A 9,176-nucleotide genomic window follows, 5' to 3' on the forward strand; every position below is an offset into this window, starting at 1 on the left:
TGACCCACCTTCTAGAGAAATGGAAATAAAAACAAAAATAAACAAATGGGACCTAATGAAACTTCAAAGCTTTTGCACAGCAAAGGAAACCATAAACAAGACCAAAAGACAACCCTCAGAATGGAGAAAATATTTGCAAATGAAGCAACTGACAGAGGATTAGTGTCCAAAATTTACAAGCAGCTCATGCAGCTCAGTATCAAAAAAACAAACAACCCAATCCAAAAATGGGCAGAAGACCTAAATAGACATTTCTCCAAAGAAGATACACAGACTGCCAACAAACACATGAAAGGTTGCTCAACATCACTAATCATTAGAGAAATGCTAATCAAAACTACAATGAGGTATCACCTCACACCAGTCAGAATGGCCATCATCAAAAAATCTACAAACAATAAATGCTGGAGAGGGCGTGAAGAAAAGGGAACCCTCTTGCAGTGTTGGTGGGAATGTAAATTGATACAGCCACTATGGAGAACAGTATGGAGGTTCCTTAAAAAACTACAAATAGAACTACCATATGACCCAGCAATCCCACTACTGGGCATATACCCTGAGAAAACCATAATTCAAAGACTCAGGTACCACAATGTTCATTGCAGCTCTATTTACAATAGCCAGGACACGGAAGCAACCTAAGTGTCCATCAACAGATGAATGGATAAAGAAGATGTGGCACATATATACAATGGAATATTAGTCAGCCATAAAAAGAAATGAAATTGAGTTATTTGTAGTGAGGTGGATGGACCTAGAGTCTGTCATACAGAGTGAAGTTAGAAAGAGAAAAACAAATACCGTATACTAACATCTATATATGGAATCTGAAAATAAATGGTTTTGAAAAACCTAGGAACAGGACAGGAATAAAGATGCAGATGTAGAGAATGGACTTGAGGGCACAGGAAGCGGGAAGGGTAAGCTGGGACGAAGTGAGAGAGTGGCATATCCATATATACGCTACCAAATATAAAACAGCTAGTGGGAAGCAGCCGCATAGCACAGGGAGATCAGCTCGGTGCTTTGTGACCACTTAGAGGGGCGGGCTAGGGAGGGTGCGAGGGAGGCGCAAGAGGAAGGAGATATGGGGGTTCATGTGTATGTATAGCTGATTCACTTTGTTATAGAGCAGAAACTAGCACACTATTGTGAAGCAATTATACTCCAATAAAGATGTTAAAAAAAAAAAAAGCATCCAGTTTCTCACCATTAAGTGTGGTGATGTTAGTTGTAGATTTTTATACATGTTCTTTATCAAGTTGAGGAAATTTTACTCTATTTCTAGTTTGCTGAGACTTTTTAATTATGAATGGATGTTGGAGTTTATGAAATGCTTTTTTTCCTGAATCAAATGGCATGGTTATATGATGTTTTTCTTTAGCTTGTTGATGTGATAGGTTAGATTGATTTTTTTAATTTTTATTTTATTTTGGAGTATAGTTGATTAACAATATTGTGTTAGTGTCCAGTGTACAGCAAAGTGATTCAGTTATGCATATACATATATACATTTTTTTCAGATTCTTTTTCCCATATAGGTTATTACAGAATATTGAGTAAAGTTCCCTGTGCTGTGCATTAGGTCCTTGTTGTTTATCTATTTCATGTATAGTAGTATGTATGTGTTAGTCCCAAACTCCTAATTTATCCCTCCCCCCTTCCCCTTTTGTAACCATAATCTTGTTTTCAAAATCTGTGAGCCTGTTCCTATCATGTAAATAAGTTCATTTGTATCATTTTTAAAGATTCTACATATAAGTAATGTCATATGATATTTGTCATTCTCTGACTTACTTCACTTAGTATGATAATCTCTAGATCCATCCATGTTGCTGCAAATGACATTATTTCATTCCTTTTTTATGGCTGAGTAATATTGCATTGCATATATGTACCACATCTTCTTTATCTATTCCTCTGTTGATGGGCATTTAGGTTGCTTCCATGTCTTGGCTATTGTAAATAGTGCTGCAATGAACATTGGGGTGCATGTATCTTTATTATGCTTTTCTCTGCTTTGGCCCAGTAGTGGAATTGCTGGGTCGTATGGTAGTCCTATTTTTAGTATTTTAAGGAACGTCCATACTGTTCTCCATAGTGGCTCTACCAATTTACATTCCCCCCAACGATGTAGGAAGGTTCCCTTTTCTCCACACTCTCCAGCATTTATTGTTTGTAGACTTTTTGATGCTAGATTGATTTTTGAATGTTGAATGAGTCTTGCATACCTAGAATAACTGTCACTTAGTCATGATGTATAATTCTCTTAATACTGTGCTGAATTTGATTTGGTCATATTTTGTTGAATTTTTGTATCTATATTCATGAAAATTATTAGTCTCTCATTTTCCTTTCTTGTAATGTCTTATCTGGTTTTGGTATTAGGGTATGCTGGCCTCATAGAATGAGTTAGGAATTACAGTGGACCCTGTTCTGGACCCTTGAACAATATGATGGTTGGGGTGCTGACTCTCTACGCAGAGGAAAATCCACATATAACTTGGTCCTCTGTATCCACAGTTCTGCATCCATGGCTTTAACCAACTGCAGATTGTGTAGTACTGTAGTACATATTTAGTGAAAGAAATCCATATATAAAATGGATCTTCACAAGCTAAACTCATGTTGTTCAAGGGTCAACTCTATTCTCTCTGCTTCTGTTTTCGGATCCCAGTTTCAAAAATTATTGTTATCATTGGTAGAGTCAACATTTATTTAGATTTACAACATGTTTTTTTCTTTTTTGATTAATTTGTGCTTTTATTTGCCGGTATAACTACAGCAACCTGCGAATTTTTTTATTCTAAAAAGCACATTTTACATCACAGTCCAACAAACACATATATAATGTGTATACATATATAAAAGTGAAACAAAGGTTTTGCCAAAAACGTCTACCCTGAGTGTTGATTCTTTTTAAGACTTTTTAAAGAGGCTGAACTGCAGTTCATAATCACCAGAGTCCCTAGTTCATCTTAGGGTTCGCTTTATGAAGTGAATAGTGTTGTACATTCTGTGGCTTTGGACAAAAGTATGATGACATAAAATCATTATAATGTCATACAAAGTATTTTCACCGCTCATAAAAACTTCTGTATTCTATGTATTCATCTCCCCTCCCCCGCAAACTCCTGGCAACCACTGATCTTTTTACTGTCTCCATTGTTTTGCCTTTTCCAGAATGGCATATACACGGAATCTATTTTTCTTTTTTCCTTGAAGAGAGGGGTTCAAAGCCTTTATGCCTATAACACCACTCATGGCCCAGCCACACGTGGACTGGACAGGCTCCAGGTGGCAAACACCCCCACTAAATACTGTAGCTTTCCTTCCAGTACTGAGCCCTGTTCCACTGGTCCTGCCCAGCAGCCACGTGCAGGTGAAGGGCAGATACGTGTTGGGTATCTGTTCATAGGAAGGCCACAAGTTTTGTGCCCCTTGTCACAATGAACCCTGATTCCTGTTGGGTGTGTTGTAAACAGGTGAGCCATTTCTTCAGACCCCCTGCTCTGAGCACACCGTGATTTACAACATTTTTTAACCAATGTGTTTTCTGTTTCATCTGGCATTTTATTTCTTCATTGTTTTTACATATTTCTCTTAGCAGGATTCTGTAGGAAATATAATCTTGTAGCTCTTGTATTCTGAAAATGTCTTTATTTCACCTTTGCTCTTGAATAATAGCTTATTTGGGTATAGAATTCTCATTTACAAAGTTCACTCTAATTTTCCCTCAGCCCATTCATGATTATTTTTCATTATCCTTTGGTATCTATTCTTGCTGAGGAAAAGTCTGTTGTCAGTCTGAGTAGTCTTTGCTTTCTGATACCTTTTAATATTTTCTCTTTAGCGTTGATGTTCTCAATTAATGGGACATTTTAAACCTGAGGACTCATGTCTTTCTTCAATTCTGAGATGTTCTCAGGCATTTAAATCTTTCATCACCCTTATGTTCTCTGTTCTCCATTTTGGGAACTCTTATTCTTTACAATTGGAAGTCTCAACTTATTTTCCATCTTTATTTCTTTAGACTGAGTTTTGGGTACTTGCCTCAGTTAGATTTTATAATTTATTAACTGTAAGTTTGGGTATATCCAAACTGCTGAGTATACCTTCTATTTAAATGATTGTTTTAAATTGTTCAGTATTTCCAGTTAGTTCTTTTCAGTATCTGCCTCTTCTTATTTCATAGCTTCCTCTTCTTGATTTATGAATACCATCCTTTATTTTCTCTCAGAGGATTTTAATAATATATACTTATGTATGCGTATTCTAATTCTTTCAAGGTGTTCTCATTTTTGCTAGCATGAGTTATTGTATTGGTTCACTCTTTTTCATGGCACTAGATGGGCTCATGCATTTTGTCATTTCATCTGCGAGCTCTTTGCGCAAGGAGTTTTCTTCTTCACTGTTGGATAGTTTCCTGGTTGCAGATTCTGTCTTTAAATTTGATCTTAGGTTAGTAGTCTCCTGCTCCTGCTCTGGGCAGAGACTAAATTTTGTATATTGGGTGTGAGTCAGTTTCCGGTCATGTAAGTGCCCCTATACCCTTGTGCTGCTGTGGGCAAGGGGTAGATTTCTGTTTACAAATCTAAGCAAGCTATTTTAGTCTATATTCTTGAGCAGAGAGCATGCTGTCCAGCCCTGACTTCACACCCAGGGCTCTCAGTTCAGTCTGCCACTGCCCTGAGTAAGGTGAGTATGGCACTGAAGCCTTGGTTCTTAGCACATACCTGACCTTAGCTCCCCATGAGTTCCCAGTAGCAGCCCCTATAGCTACAGGTTTCCATTCCATTTGGGGGTTTTGTCTTTCATTTATTTCTGTGTTTGTAGTAGAAGGGAATGTTTCAGTCAATGCACACTCAGCCACCTTGACCTGGAAGGTCTGAGTTACTTTTATAATGGAAAGGAAAATGCATTCTAAAATAAACATTATGTATAAAAGGGTTAGCTCTATAGACATATGGTGTATCATAGAGATTAAGCACACAGCCTCTGGAGTTGGTCAGACCTGGTTTGGGAATCCTAGCCCTGTCACTTGCTAGCTGTGCAATCTTGAACAAATTATATAATCTGTGCATTCTACTTTCCTCCTTGCACAATGGGTATAACAATATTGTCTGGGTTATTGTCAGGACTGAATGAAATAATGAATATAAAACCCCAGGACAGTGCCTGGCACATAGAAGCTCCTCCCGCCCCACTTCCCAGGTCTTTACCTATTGAAACAGACATCAGAATCGGGCAGAGTAGATGGAACTGGCATTTTTATTACTGGTGGAGTTGTTGGAAATATATTGGGTAATAGATATCTTTCCTCATGCCGTCATCAACCCCATTTCAACAAATTGTGTTGTAATATCCAGGTCTATGTAAAGAGTTTATTATGTATCTTAATACTGCTTTGTTGATGCCTCTCCAATAGTTCAGCTGAATAGCAAAAATTTCGAAATATGTTGGTAACTTTTGGAGATTTCATAAGATGCGTTTGTTGTCTGTTTGTGTGGAGTTTCTTCTTTTGGCTGTGGGTGCTTTGAATGGCAGGGACCAGGTATAAGACTGGAGGAGAGCATGACTAGGTGGGCCTTGAACAAGATGCTAAATGTTATAAGTGATTCTGCGATTCCTTTTCTTAGCATGAGCTAAGTAGCTTGTAATGTTTTATAAAGTAAGACTCAGTTTTTCTACATTTCTCAGGTGCTTTCACTAGCTTGCAAGGTCTTAAACATGCAATGATGTTCATATGTTTACATTTCCATCAGCCAGATACAAATCATCAGAAAACTATTTTTTATCGCCTCTCTTCCTTTTTTCGTATATGTGTACACACACACAATCAAAACCACAAACACAATGCTTTTATGTTTTTTCCTCCTGCAATCTGGACCCAGGGACTCTTTATTCCTTTATTTATCTTATTTATGGCTGCGTTGGGTCTTCATTGCTGCGCATGGGCTTACTCTCATTGCAGTGGCTTGTCTTGTTGCAGAGCACGGGCTCTAGGCACACGGACTTCAGTAGTTGTGGCACGTGGGCTCAGTAGTTGTGGCTCGTGGGCTCTAGAGCACACGTTCAGTAGTTGTGGCAAACGGGCTTAGTTGCTCTGCGGTATGTGGGATCTTCCCAGACCAGGACTCGAACTCGTGTCCCCTGCATTGGCAGGCAGATTCTTAACCACTGAGCCACCAGGGAAGGCCCTCTTTATTCCTTTTTTAAAAATTGTGATAAAACCTACAAAACATCAAATTTACCATGTACACTATTTTTAAGTGTACAGTTCAGTGGCATCAAGTACATTTACATTGTTGTACGACTATCGCCACCATCCATCTGCAAAAATTTTTCACCAAAACACAATGTTTTGAAAACTATCGGTTTTATCAAATTTTAACGCTGAAGAAAGAAATGTAGACTCGGCAACATTGGCACTCTCGCTACTATATTTCAGAAGCAATAAAATATCCTTTTTTGAAAAATCTCTTCCCATTCATTGCAAGTCCATAGTAATGTTGCTTTTGGAAAACAAAATTTAAAACAGAAAACAAATGCTTTGTCCCCTGCTGGTATGTAACAACTGAAGTTTATAACAAGGTAACTATTTTATATCCCTCCAAGCTAGTTTAAACTACATCCTTCCTGTTGTGTTCTATCTTTTGGACAGGTATGTAATTAAGATAGATGGTGTATGATCCTATAAACTCCCTTCCCGGAGAATGTTCTGGCCAAATTCAGTTTGTTACATTATACTGTTCTTTTATATGTCCCTTATTGTCATACTTAGCAGTCTACAAAATATCAAATGTAGGTCACTTTCCTTCCTAAAATGTTTTCAACCTTTGTTATATCCATTAAGAAAGTTATAATTCTAAGGTGTCTGAATTTTAGTGCTGACTGGATAGATCTTATTCTGGTATTAAGTGCGAGTATGAAAGCAATGAAACAATTTGTGAGAGTCATCTTTCATTTCTACATTTTCTAAGAATTTTGTAATCCTAGGAAAATATCCAGGACATCTCACTAGAGTGTGTGGTGTCCTGAGCTCCATCCTTCTTCTCAGGGCTTAAGAATGTTCTAGACTATTTTACAGTGGGAATGGAGCACCCAGGATCAAGAGAAGGGGAGTGTCTAAAATCTCTGCCGGGAGTGGGCATCCCCCTCCTGGGTGGTCACTAGGCAAAGGGTGACTGTGGAGGAAGGGAAGCTTCACCCTCACCTGCAGGGGCAGCTGGCAAGTCATGGAGGCTGCCTGGCTCCTTGGTGCTCCCTCAAGTTGCCCGCGGTGGCCCTTCTATCCATTTTTTTCTTATTTCTGTTTGAATGGTTTCTTCATCCCACTCCCTCTTAGTCTCCCCTCCCCCCTAGTCTAGAATAATATTTTCTAGTTTCCCAGAGCAAATCCCACACATAAGCCCCACATTTATGCAACTTTTGGTCTAGACCCAGAGACTTCCCAGTCCAGAGACCTTTGAAAACTCCCACTCTGAGATTCCTTTCTTTTCTACCTTCCACCCTGTCACATCTCACCCTGAAGGCAACGGGCAAACAGGGGCTTGGAAAGGAGAGGTAGAGCTACAAAGAGCAAAAAGCGGGGAGGGGTTAAAATTTCAAAAACATTGTCCCACTGTGATGTAAAGTAGATTTTCACTGATAGAAATAAGATACAGTGGTCCATCTCCAGCCTCAAAGGATAGTATCTTTTTTTTTTTTTTTGCGGTACACGGGCCTCTCACTGTTGTGGCCTCTCCCGTTGCGGAGCACAGGCTCCGGACGCACAGGCTCAGCGGCCATGGCTCACGGGCCCAGCTGCTCCGCGGCATGTGGGATCTTCCTGGACCGGGGCACAAACCCGCGTCCCCTGCATCGGCAGGCAGACTCTCAACCACTGAGCCACCAGGGAAGCCCAGGATAGTATCTTAAAAAAAAAAAAAAAAAAAAGCAATGGAGAATTTGCTATTGAGAAACTTAAGGTCCTATGAGGAAAATACTATTAGAGCTAGTATTACAATCCTGTCTGCACACTGGAATCACCTGGGAGATTTTTTCTTAATGCCACAAATAGGGTGCCTTGACCCACCCCTGGAGCCTTCAGTTTAATTGGCCTGGGGTAGAGCTCCATGAAAAGCTCTTTTTAAAATATCCCCAGGCATTCAGTGTAGGACAGAAACCCTCAGGATATAAGCAGGGCTGCCACAGTGCCTGGGCCCACAATAATTTCAGGGCTCCACAAAAATGTTTAATTTATTTTAAAATTAGGAGAAAAAATGAACTTTAAGGTGGAAGAAAACGTGTTACTATATAATATCAAAATATTTTTCTTTATACCAATGCCTTCATAAAATACAATTTTATATATATACAGTTTATATATATAATTATATATACAATTATATAATACAATTTATATATATATTTTATTTAATATATATAATTTTATATATACAATTATATATACAATTCATATATAATTATACGTATACAATTATACACACACACGCGCACACACACAAAAGTGCCCAAGGCCCATGTAAGTCGTAATGCAGCCATGTTTTAAAAGGACCAGCATAAGGGTACCTCTTTGAATATCCCTAAATATAGCTGTTCAGTTCACATTAAGTTAGCACATTGAAATATGTCAGTGATGTCTGCACTTGGTATTGAGGATAATGGTGCCTAAATTTCCCTTTGTCATGCCCTGTCCCCTACAGATGGTTCAGGGGATCTCCATCCTGTTTCAACCAGCTACCTGTAAATTTTCCTGTGTTGCCAGTGACAGCCTAAAACGCATCCTTGAGTGTCTTGTCTTCCATCCAAACATCCAGTACCTTGCTGATGTTTGATTCAGAGCCACTGACCAGGTCCCTAAGGTCAGAATAGACTGGAGAGCTCAGAGAAAAAAAGAAACATTGGCCCTGAGCCAGAGGCCCGGGGAGACTCTGGTCCCCACCAACGTGGGGCTCTCTGCCTGGGCTATGTTGTCCTCTCATGCCCCAGCTCAGCTGTTACCTGGCCCCTCCTGTGGGCAGCTTCCTAAGGCTGAGTGACACATACCTTGCTGCCCCCTTGCCCTCTTTCCAAAACCATATCCATATTTTAAAAGTCATCTTCCTCATGTTGGCACAAACTCTGGAATTCTCATGGCGAGGGAAAGGCCTATGGATATCAATCTCTGCGTC

The 9,176-nt window shown here is 39.3% G+C and overlaps 1 non-coding gene across 1 annotated transcript; it reads right to left on the reverse strand.

The window, feature by feature from the left end:
- Positions 1 to 3,395: 3,395 nt before the first annotated feature.
- LOC137208044 (small nucleolar RNA SNORA11) lies at positions 3,396 to 3,525 on the reverse strand. The gene has a single exon (XR_010935445.1). It is a non-coding gene; the product is annotated as a small nucleolar RNA SNORA11 (small nucleolar RNA).
- Positions 3,526 to 9,176: the final 5,651 nt, after the last annotated feature.

This window comes from Pseudorca crassidens, chromosome 1 (assembly GCF_039906515.1).
Source record: "Pseudorca crassidens isolate mPseCra1 chromosome 1, mPseCra1.hap1, whole genome shotgun sequence".
NCBI lineage: Eukaryota > Metazoa > Chordata > Mammalia > Artiodactyla > Delphinidae > Pseudorca > Pseudorca crassidens.